This window comes from Thamnophis sirtalis, unplaced genomic scaffold (genome assembly GCF_051295495.1).
Source record: "Thamnophis sirtalis isolate CommonGarterSnake01/CBP01778 unplaced genomic scaffold, rThaSir2_p1.2 scaffold_6, whole genome shotgun sequence".
NCBI classification, from domain to species: domain Eukaryota; kingdom Metazoa; phylum Chordata; class Lepidosauria; order Squamata; family Natricidae; genus Thamnophis; species Thamnophis sirtalis.
The window spans coordinates 45,132,409-45,144,417 of NW_028261386.1; the positions used below are offsets into that span (position 1 = coordinate 45,132,409).

At 37.7% G+C, this 12,009-nt stretch overlaps 1 protein-coding gene across 4 annotated transcripts in view; it reads left to right on the top strand.

The window, feature by feature from the left end:
- Positions 1-12,009, top strand: part of PPP2R5A (protein phosphatase 2 regulatory subunit B'alpha) — a 56,302-nt gene that overhangs the window by 23,201 nt on the left and 21,092 nt on the right. The window lies entirely within an intron of this gene.

Here is a 12,009-nt window from a genome sequence, read left to right on the forward strand (position 1 = left end):
TGTGGACATTGTTGGGAAGGATGGAGCATTGACTTTGACTTACCTTTTCGGGACCATGCCTTCATTGAAAAACTGAACATACCAGGAGACCAGGAGGCATGGTCAGAAATTTCAATCCAGTCCATTGGGCAGAAGGACAGAATTTAACCCTTGCTTGGACTCTCCCGCAGCGCACAGAAAAGGACCCTTCAGGAAGTCAATGGTCAATTTAGTCATCCCACAGAAGTTAAACCAGGATTGGCAGGAATCTTGAAATGGATATTATTAACTTGAAAAGATTTCCTGTCAGCTGCCCATGTCTTTTAGATTCTAAAAATCTTGTTTGTTATATTTTGCTACACTAGCCAAATCGGTTTGTAAAGGTACAGCTGACATTCTTTGAAAACAGTTGGCTTTCAGTAGGCAAAGCTGAACTGAAGGACTGCATGTCCATGCATAGCTGTATATGTAACAGAATAACAGAATTGGAAGGGACCTTTGATTGACTCCCTCTTCTTTGTGTCAACCACTTAGATATTGGAACAAGACCTCTAATCTTTCTTTTCATTAAATTAGACATATCCAATTCCAGCAACCATTCTTTATCCGTATGTTTTAACCTGCAGTCTCCTTATCATCTTTATTCTTCTCTGCACTCTTTCCAGAGTCTCAAAAACATTTTTACATTGTGGTAGCCAAAGCTAGGTGCAGTCTTCTAAGTGTGATCTTACCAAGGCATTATAAAGTGGGTATTAATACTTCATGTGATCTTGATTCTATTCTATCCTTCTGTTAATGCAGTTTAGGACTATGTTGACTTTTTTGGCAGCTGCAGCACATTGCTGGCTTACACTTAAGTGATTTGTCCACTAGGACTCAAGATCCCTCTCACAGTTACTACTATTGAGCCAGGTACCACACATCCATACTATATCTGTGCATTTGGTTTTTCTTGCCTAAATGCAGAATCTTACTTTTTTCACCATTTAATTTCATTTTGTTAGATACCTCCCAATTTTCAAGTCTTGTCAAGATCCTTCTGTATCTTAAGCCTATCTTCTTGAGTGTTATCTGTTCTTGCCAGCTTGGTAACATCTGCAAATTTGATCCACCCCCTCATCCAAATCAAGTAATGTAAAATTCCTCTACTAGTTCTAAATCTTCAATGGATTAACTGTAAAAAGAAAAGAAAAAGAAAGTAGAGGTTAATAGACTTGATGCTTCATACATTCCCCTACACAGATGGTCTGTGTAGGGGAATTATGGTCAAATGGTCTGTTCTAAATATGTAGCAGCATTGATTTCAGCAGTTGAGAAAAGTTTTTGACATATTTGAACTTTAGTAAGCTACTTTTCTATACTAAAATTAATGGTAATGTTTTCATTTATTTAAGTGGCTCTGAATTTTAGACATTTCACAGAAATCTTTTTTTTTTTTTTTTTGCAAAGATGGCAGTAGTCAGGTTTCATTGTCAAGTTTTTTCACACTGAAATAGATGAGGAATAGTGTTATTTTTTTACTAAAGGTGGCTACTTTGAAAATAAATACCAGCCCATGATGGGAATAATTGTTAATATATAGCCCTTCTTTGTTTTGGTTGAACTAAAAATCTTCCAAGAAGCTGCTGTTGGTGGAATATTTTGGGAGAAGTGTAGTCCTTAATGGAACTTTATTTAAATAGAAGGAAGCATGCAGTGGGGTATCTCAAGGTTCTGTTTTAGATCCACTATTCTTCAACATCTTCATAAATGATATAGCTGAAAGGATGGAAGGGGGAAGTCATTACATTTGCAGAAGATTTTGAACGGGGGGGGGGGGGAATAGCCAACACTTTAAACCAGTGGTCCCCAACCTTTTTATCGCCGCGGACCAGTCAGCCTTTGATAATTTTACCGTGGCCCGCTGAGCGCGCGCAGGGGTGGGGGGGCGTTGTTCCCTCTCTTCCCTGGAGCCTTTGCGCACGGCCCAGGAGCTTTTGCGCACGGCCCAGGAGCCTTTGCGCTGCAGCGAACATCAGAAGCCCAAAGCAGCATATATAAGTCTAATAAATAAATATTGTGCCATTTTTTCCTGCAACAACAGTGATATTGGTTCATCTGAGAGCAAATGACCAAAATTACCCAGTGGACTTTTAGGTAAGGGACACCATTGACGAGGGGGGGGGGATGTTTGATTTAAAAAAATTGTCTCACTTAACAAATGTGGCAAGAAAAATTGTAAAATGGGGCAAAACTCAATCAATTTCTCACTTAACAACATACATTTTGGGCTCAATTGTGGTCGTGCATTGAGGACTACCTGCACTTACCTTCAGTGTTACTTCATTCTACTGTAGCATTAAATTTCATATAGAACAAGCTTGTTCTTTCAGAATTGTGGAATTGTTATATAACTGTCTACCTTTAGAAAAGTTTCTCTTGAGTTAAACTCAGCTCCTATAATTTTATTGATGTGTCGTAATTTTCTTAGCAGTAGTATGAAAATTGTCATTGTTGCTTTTGGACAATTTTTAATATTTTACTATTAAATATACATTACTGAGATTCCCAGGTGGGTTCCCCTCCAATTATTAGCCAGGTTCAACCCTGCTCATCTTTTTGAGAGCAGGCAAAAACAGCCAGGTTACATCCCTACAAATTGAAAGCTCTCTCTCTCTATCTCTCTCCCCTCCCTTCCTGTCTCTCTGTCACTCTGTGTGTATGTGTGTCTATCTCTCACTCACTCACTTAATCACACACTCTGTGTGTGTCTGTCTCTCCCTCCCTATCACTCTATCCCTCTCCCCTCCCTTCCTCTCTCTGTCACTCTATGTGTATATGTATGTGTGTGTGTCTATCTGTTTCTCACTCACTCACTCACTCTGTGTGTGCATCTCTCTCTGTGTCTCTGTCTGTCTGTTTTTCTGTCTGTCTCTCCCTCCTTCCCAACCTGCAGATGGGCTCCGGACCAGTGGAGCCTCTTCCTTCTTTTTAACCAGGTGATCTTTATTAAGGCATAAAAATGAACCTTAATTAGAGGCTCAACAAAAGAAGCTGGAAAGAGATAATGAGATAATGGAGCCAAGAAGCTGAAACCTGGAACTGGAGAAAAACCTTTTCTATCCCCTTACCAGCCCATTCGGGAAGACGATCCCTCCCCCCGTGGATGGGTTCTAGACCAGCGGAGCCTCCCTGGACATCACAGCAGCAGCAGCCCCAAGTGTGCCGATCTCGGCGTTTTTCACATCGGGGCGTGCTGCAAGAGGGAGTGAGTGAAGACCGGGGATTCAGTAGAAAGGAAAGCAACTTCAGAGCTACGGCTGGCGTTGGGCCAGCAAAGGCTTCCCACTGACCTCCCCCCCCTCCGAGTTCCTGACAGATCGAATTATTTCAGCAACAGCTTCCCCCACCATGGCGCCCAGCCTCCCCCTCGTACGTCACCTCCGCTCCGTTCTCCAGCAAGCCTCATGGGGCTTTTTGCCTTTAGGAATAAGAATGTTTAAAAGGCTTTTTTTTTTAAGTGCGCTCCCTGGCTCCCCGCTCCAATCTCGCCCGCCCAGTTCCCAGACCCTCTCTTTGGAAAAAGTTCTCCAGCAGCCTCTGGCGAGGTGTTTTCCCCGCCCCACTCGGGCGCAAAGCAAATAAAGCAAATAAAATATAAAATGCTGGTTTACCTTTCTCTGCTGCTTCTCTCCCTGGCTGGAGCCAAGAGGAGATCCCTGTCCTAGTCTTCCTGCTGCCCTCGTGGCATGGGCAAAACGGACCGTACTTTGTACCGGGAACTCCGGGAAGGTCCTTTGGTGGCAGCCCCCGGCCGCTGCAGCGATCATGGCCCCCGGCTGCTGCGCGGCCCGGTGCCAGGTACTCCACGGACCGGCACCGGTCCGCGGACCGGGGGTTGGGGACCACTGCTTTAAACAATAGACTCAAGATACAGAAGGATCTTGACAGTTGAACACTGGGCCTTATCCAACAAAAAATGCAATTCAGTGGTGGCAAAAGTAAGACCTTTCATTTAAGAAATAAAAACCAATGTACAGATATAGAGTAGGTGGTGCCTGGCTCAACAGCAGTAACTGTGAGAATGATCTAGGAGTCCTAGAGGAGAACTATTTAAGTACAAGCCAGGGGTATGCCATAGCTGCCAAAATGGTTACATCCTAGGTTGAATCAATAGAGGGATAGTGTCAATATTAATATTATGTTAGTACTGCTTTATATTACACTGGTAAGACCACATTTGGAATATTATGTCCAGTTTCAGTCACCATGATACAAAAAATATGTTGAGACTGTAGAAAAAGTGCAGAGAAGAACAGCAAAGAAAGTTAGGGGCATGAAGGCTAAACTATACAATGAATGGTTGTGGGAACTGGCAATGTCTAATCTAATGAAGAGAAGAATGAGAAGAACTGTCACAGAAAGGAGGGGTCAACCTAGTTTCCCAAGAACCTGAGAGCAAAATAAGAAGTAACCAGATGGAAGCTTAACAAGAAAGAGCCAACCTAGTATTAAGGAGAAATATCCTGTCAGTGTCAACAATTATTCAATGGAACAGGTCACTTCCAAAAGTTATGGGTACTCCATGACTGGAAGTTTTTAAGAAGAGATTGGACAACCATTTGGCTAATTGTTGAGCAGGGACTAGAAGACTTTCAAGATCCACTCCTATTGTGTTATTCTATGCTCTATGTAAGTAAGCAGAGTCCCAATACAAAGTCCTCTGTTTTGCACAAGTAGATCTTCCAAGCTGATGTACTTGAACTCAGAACAAACAAAATAAAATAGGTAATATAGAATAAAAAAATAAGAAAATGGAGAACTATTCTATTCTTGGGAATACTCTCCAGACATTCAATAACTTATAATGGTAGCAGTTTACATACAGCTCTTGCTTAGTTTGGGGAGATTTTGTTTGTACTTCTTTTATCCTGGAAGAGTGATGTCAAATGCCATTGTGACATTCAGATAATAGAATTTGTTAGGTAAGCTCCCCGAGTGCGTGCAGAGAAGCGTAATGAGAGTGGTGTAGAAGAACACATAAACCAGCATACGGAGACACTGAATTGTAAAACAGATAGTGTTGTACTTCTGTAGAAATAGAGGCATGCAGAGTCCAATTCATACACAGTTAAGACAGTCAGTCATCAACGTTCGCAGTTAAGGGGTGATCCAACAAACACAGTCAATACATGACACATCTACAACCATCATACAACAATCAGCCTCTAACAATCAGCCTAGCTCCATCTTATGGCCGCTTGAGGGAACAGCAATTAATCACATTTACAGCAGTAATTAAAGATACAGTATTACTATCATGGTTTATATATTGCCAACCCAACTGTTAGATTACATTCCTAACATTCTCCCCTTTGGGTAGGCAATATATATTTATATTATATTTATATTATATTTATATTTATATTTGTGTGTGTGTGTGTATGTATGTATATGTGTGTGTGTATGTATGTATATATATATATAATTTACTCCCTTTATTTATTTATCAGCACAAATACAACATATATATGTGTGTGTATATATATATATGTATATATATATATATATATATATATATATATATATATATATATATATATATATATATATATATATATATATATATTGTGTTTTTTTATTTTATTTGTGCTGATAAATAAATAAAGGGAGACTTTATTTATCAGCACAAATAAAATAAAATAAAAACAAAATATAACAAAGGCAACAGTAAAAATATTGGGTTTCTGTCGTGATGGACTCTTGTGACGAGCCGATAGACAGATGATGGAAGCAGTTAGCTTCCTCCCATAATTGGGGCTTACCAGGGGTTGTAAAAAAATCTTATATACATACATAAATATATATATGTTTGTTATATTTATGCTGATAAATAAATAAAGGGAGACTAGTATATATATATATATATATATATATATATATATATATATATATATATATATATATATATATATATATATATATATATATATATATATATATATATATAACCTTACAGTCTGAGTCCGTATTCATCACAACACTGTTTATGTTTCATAGTACCTTGGGCTTTGGTAAAATGATCTGCAATGTTATTTTCAGACATGCAGTACTCTAGTGTAATCAGTTTACTATTAACACTTTGTCTTACATTTAGATATCTTAAGACAATGTGCTTTGTCCTTGTTTTTACAGCAAGATTGGATGCCATCTGAATTGCTGACTGGTTGTCTCCATATACAACAATAGGCTCTTGTACATTAATCCCCATATTTAGTAGGAGTTGTTTGTAACAAACCAAATCCGTGCATAACAGAGACAAACATGAGAATTCAGCCTCCATTGTTGATAAACTTAAATGTTTTTGACGAATAGACCTCCATCCAATTAATGCTTTTCCTAAGAATACAACAATACCTGATGTGGGTTTACATGTAGACACGTCTGTAGCAAAACTTGCATCAGCATATGCAGTTAAGCTCAGTTCATCCTTAGGCTCTAAATATAAGGCATAATGTACTGTTTGTTTAAGATATCTCAATACACACATAACAGCTTGCCAGTGCCTTTCAGTAGGTTCTGCATTAAACCTGGCTAATTGATTAACATTATATGCTATATCTGGCATTGACCAATTACTAAGATAAGCTACCAATTAGAGATTGATAAATACCTTTATCAAATATAGGGCTTTGTACATCGTTATGGCTAAATTCTTGACCCATTGGAGTTTTAGCCGGTTTACGCAGTTCCATTTTAAAAGTCCTGAGTAACTGGTTAATTTTCTCAGTTTGTGATATTTTATATCCTCCCCTAGTTGTACCTATTTTTAAACCAAGATATTGCTTAATCTCACCAAGATGTTTTATTGTAAACTGTGTTTTCAACAGTGTAATAACCTCAATAGCTTCTTGCTCAATTTTAGTGATTAATGCTATGCCATCAGTGAACAATAGCAACAATGAAATCACACCATCACTTTCTTTTTTAAACAAACATGGATCAGTCATGCCAGCTTTGAAACCTATCTTTGTTAATTCCTTCACTATGCATTGATTCCATTCATATCCTGATCCCTTTAAGCCATAAAGACTCTTTTTTAACTTACAGCAATCAGTGTTATTATCAGAGTTTAATCCTAAAGGCTTTTTTAAATATATAGTATGTTGCAACGGTGCATGGAGATATGCCGTCTCAACATCTAAATGATTCACTACATATTCATGCCTAGCTGCCCAAACTAATGCTGCACGTAATGTTGTAGACCTTAAACTAGGTGCAAATACTTCATCATAGTCATTGGCTGACTGATCAAACCCTTGTGCTACCAATCTGGCTTTATGGGTAACAGTCTTATCTACACTTGTTTTAATCTTGTAAATCCATTTACATCCTATGGCATGTTTATCTGGGGGTAACCTGACATTTTCATACACCTCTAAATTTTGTAAGGATTTCAGTTCCTTTTCATTGCTGTTTTCCAAGCTATCTGCTCCTCATTTGGATACAGGGTTAATTCATGATAAGTAGCAGGTACTTTATTTACATGACACGCTATAGTAGCTTGATATCTGTCAGGTGGTCATGTTACATGAGTTGAACGTCTAGGCAACTCAGGGCTCACTAGTGGACTCTCCTGTTTCACCTGCTCCCGTTCTTCTAATTCCTCCTGTATCTGCACTTCTTCTTTAATTGCTATTGCTGGTTTTACTATTTCATCACTAGGGACTACCCGGGTGTCGATAACTACATCATTAAATTCCAATTTATTCCACCCAACAGTTTCAATAAATCTAGCACTAGCATTACAGTATTCCTTAGCCATGCCTTTTTCCCAAAATCTAAACGACCTATGGTTGGCCTCATAACCTACAAAAAATAACTGTCGAGCTCTATGTTGCCCTTTCAGTCTTACTTGTGAGGGAATATACACCCATGCCAGAGCTCCAAATGTGTGTAGATAACTTAAATCAGGTTTTCTGCCATGCCACCGAGTGAATGGCAATTCACCAATTGTTGTATTCACCACATTGTTTAAAATATGGTTACTACACATTATAGCTTCACCCCACAGTGTTTCAGGCAAACCTGAATCAACTAACATAGTTTGAGCCATGGCTTGTAATGTTTGCCCCCTTTGTTCTATAAATGAGTTATGTTGTGGCCTATAAGGAGCAGAACGTTTATGCTCAATACCAGCTGATTTAACATCATTTGAAATTTATAATTTGTAAACTCAGTCCTGTTATCTGTTACAACAGTAATCACCTTAGTTTTCATCTTTCTTTCAGCAAATCTTAGCCAATTAAAGAAATGTTGGAACGTTTCAGTTTTGGTTTTCATTAAATAGCAGAAACTGTATCTTGAATAATGATCCATGATACTCAAAACATAACAGGCACCTTCCATACTGGGTTTCATAGGTCCAATTATATCAGCAAAAACAACCTCCAGAGGTTCCTTTGTTTTAAAACCATTCCGTCTGTTTGCTGGAGTAGCCTTGCTTTTCTCCTGACTGCATAGATTGCAGTTTAAGTATTTACTGCTAGGTTTTAATTTTACTTCTTCTGACAATTTAACAGTTTGTTGCAGCATCATGAAATTAATGTGCCCCATACGTCTATGTAGTAAATGTATACATTCGTTATGTGGTCTCACATTATTATAAACTGAGTTAGCTATCTGGGCATCAGGTATAACGTATAAACCATTTGTTAATGTAGCAGTAACCCTATTACCTTCTTTTTCAATTATACAGTTATCACCCCTAAAAATTACTACATAGCCAATATTAACTAGAGCCCTTACTGATAATAAAGTAAATTCTAGTTTGGGTACATATAGCATAAATAAATGCTCATTTACAAATGAACAATATGCAGTACCTTCACCAGATGCTTTCACTTTCCATCCATTTGCCAAAAATACATGTTGCTTGGTCGTGAACATTTTTATAAAATTGTTTCTATTTCTAGTAATGCACTGTGATGCTCCACTATCAACTACCCACAAATCATGGTCTATTGGTGCATTGCTAGACATAGCCAAAGTAGACATAGCTAAGTAGACATTAGCGTTTTTCTTAGCTTTTCTAGTATTCTGTTGTTTTGCATTTTTACAGAATCTAGCTATATGTCCTTTAGCCCCACAAGAAAAACATTTTCTAACAGTATAGGCAGTCGAAGATGACTCCTCATGTTGTGGTGGTTTCTCTCTCAGTTGTTCTCTTTCCATCCTTCTTCTTGACTCTTCCAACAGTCGTGTAGTTATGTCAGTCAATGTTAGTTCATTTTGGGTTAGGACTTCAAGGGAAGATACAAAATCATCATAACTCTCATCCAATGAGGAAAAAATGATGGAAACTTGATGTAGCTCTGAAAAAATCAGTTCTTTTTCATGTAGCTCCTGGAAAACTCCTTTCATAAAGGACACATCTCCACCTTTCAGAAGACATGCCCTAAACAGTTTGCATGTAATATGTATATGTGCACCTACAGTGCCACGTACATAAATCCTCTTCAAATTCTCCCAACATCTTGCGGCAGAATTTTCTCCACAAATATGTACTACTTGTTGGTCAGTCAGTGTTAGACCAATTATACACAACACTCATTCATTGTGTCATTGAAAATCTGCTATCTTCTTGGCATCGTCCTCGTCATCTGGATCCCAAGAAGTTATATCTGGTGGATTCTGTACAGCATCCCATAATCCCTCCCTACGAAGGAGTAGACTGCACTTCATAGACCAGGAAACATAGTTTGTTCCATCCAACCGGGTTATCAGTGATAGACTTGTTGATTGGTCGTATGCCATCTTCTCCAGGATAGTAACAATTACAAAAAAAAACCTCTCTGTATAAGGTATTGCATATCAATACCAACTCTCCTTTAGCTACGTCTGGTATAACCTGGGCCCATAACTAGTGTTAGGTAAGCTCTCTGTTAGGAGAACGAGTGTGTGCAGAGAAGCATAATGAGAGTGGTGTAGAAGAACACATAAACCAGCATACGGAGACACTGAATTGTAAAACAGATAGTGTTGTACTTCTGTAGAAATAGAGGTATGCATACACGGTTAAGACAGTCAGTCATCAACATTTGCAGTTAAGGAGTGATCCAACAAACACAGTCCAGAATCATATAAACAGTTCAGCACACAAACATTGCTAACAGTTGCAAAACTCACAGTAATTCATGCTGATCAACACATCTACAACCATCATCCAACAATCAGCCTCTAACAATCAGCCTAGCTCCATCTTATGGCCGCTTGAGGGAACAGCAACCAATCACATTTACAGCAGTAATTAAAGATACAGTATTACTATCATGGTTTATATATTGCCAACCCAACTGTTAGATTACATTCCTAACAGAATTATATGTAAGAAATTTTCAATTTTCTCATGAACCTCATGAGGGACATTTGTAGTTTTGGAATGTAATAGAGCAGTGATAGTAATCAGTGTTTTCAGGAATCAAAAAGTTCTTAGTAGAAAAGTGACAGAATTAATTTTGTGTTGTGTAGCTTAGTGCTGCTTTGCATGTCTGTTAACGAGTAAGCCTGAACTAATCTGCAAAATACCACATTTTCTAAAATTTAATTATAAAAACAAATTTGTTTCATTGATTCATGTTTACAGTAGTTATATAATCATCCTACATAATTTTAAAATTTTGAAGTAGCAGTGTTGGATAAAGTTCCTACAATTATAATCAGTATTCCAAATAACTGAATTTAGCTTTCTTCTAAATACAGGTATTCGGTAGTTAAAATTTTTTAGTTCTTCAGTTAAAAGATGCCTACAAGTAATAATAAAATTATTAGCAGAAGAAAAGAAATGTTTAAAGTTTCTTGAAAAAATCTTCTTGTGGAGATTACTGCTAGTAAGGTTTGCTCACCAGGTTCAAATTTGCATCTCTCTCATGAGCAGAAACTGGGGATTATTCTGTAATATCTGTGAAATTCAGTCATTAAAATTCCAATAATTACTGTTAGCCTAATGTGAGACATTGTATCTATAATTATTTCCTGTCACAGTGTTGCTCTTGATACCAGTGAGTTTTACCAAATTCAAGAGTGTCTCTTGGATTTCCACATTCTACCTGTTGTTATAATAGACATCATTTATATCATTTTAATAGTTAGGTTATTGAATACTCCTCTGCATGAAACAATCAGTTGTTTTGTTTTGTTGTCCTGACAAATATATTTAAAAGCTCTTAATATTACCTACAATCAATTGTTTTGATCATCACAATATTCCTTCTAGAATAATTTTCCATTCCTTTTCTTACACCTACTATGGAGTTATCTGCATGCTACAATCTGTTACTTCCAGCGATATTGTTCTTTTCTCTAGTATTGAAACCAACAATGCTGATGATTTATTTAGTCACTGTTCTTCCCTTGGTATTATTGTCTTTTTGCTCCTGCAGTCTGAAATGTTCTTTCTTATAAGGTAGTTTGATGCATCAAGGTATGAAGATAGTGACTCCGAGATTACATCCTAAATTTCATTATCCATTTCATCCTCAATGTGACCATTCTGCTTCTAAGATATTGATTAATGGTCTTTTGTTTCGAATACAGACTTCCCTAAAGCCTTCTGGTTTTCTTAGATATGCTCAGAATAGGGTTAGAACTATAGAGAGCATAGATGTAAATATGAGATTTAGTTCACAGTCTGCCAATTAGATAGCAATGTTGGGAGAGGCTGTTGCCAATCAGTAGAAATCATATAGCCACTAAAATGGAGTTGCTAAAAAAACCCAACGTGGTCGTATCAAGAGGGATAGGATCAAGATCACATGAAGTATTCGTACCACTTTATACTGCACTGATAAGATCACACTTGTAATATTGCATCCTGTTCAAAAAAGATACTGATCTAAAGCAGGGATGTCAAATTCAGGATTTCATGGCGTGATGTATCATGACTTCCTCCACTTTGCTAAACTGGGTGTGGGCGTGGCCAGCATGTGATGCATTTGGCCCACAGCCCATGAGTTTGACACTCCTGGTCTAGAGAATACAGAGAAGAAGAAC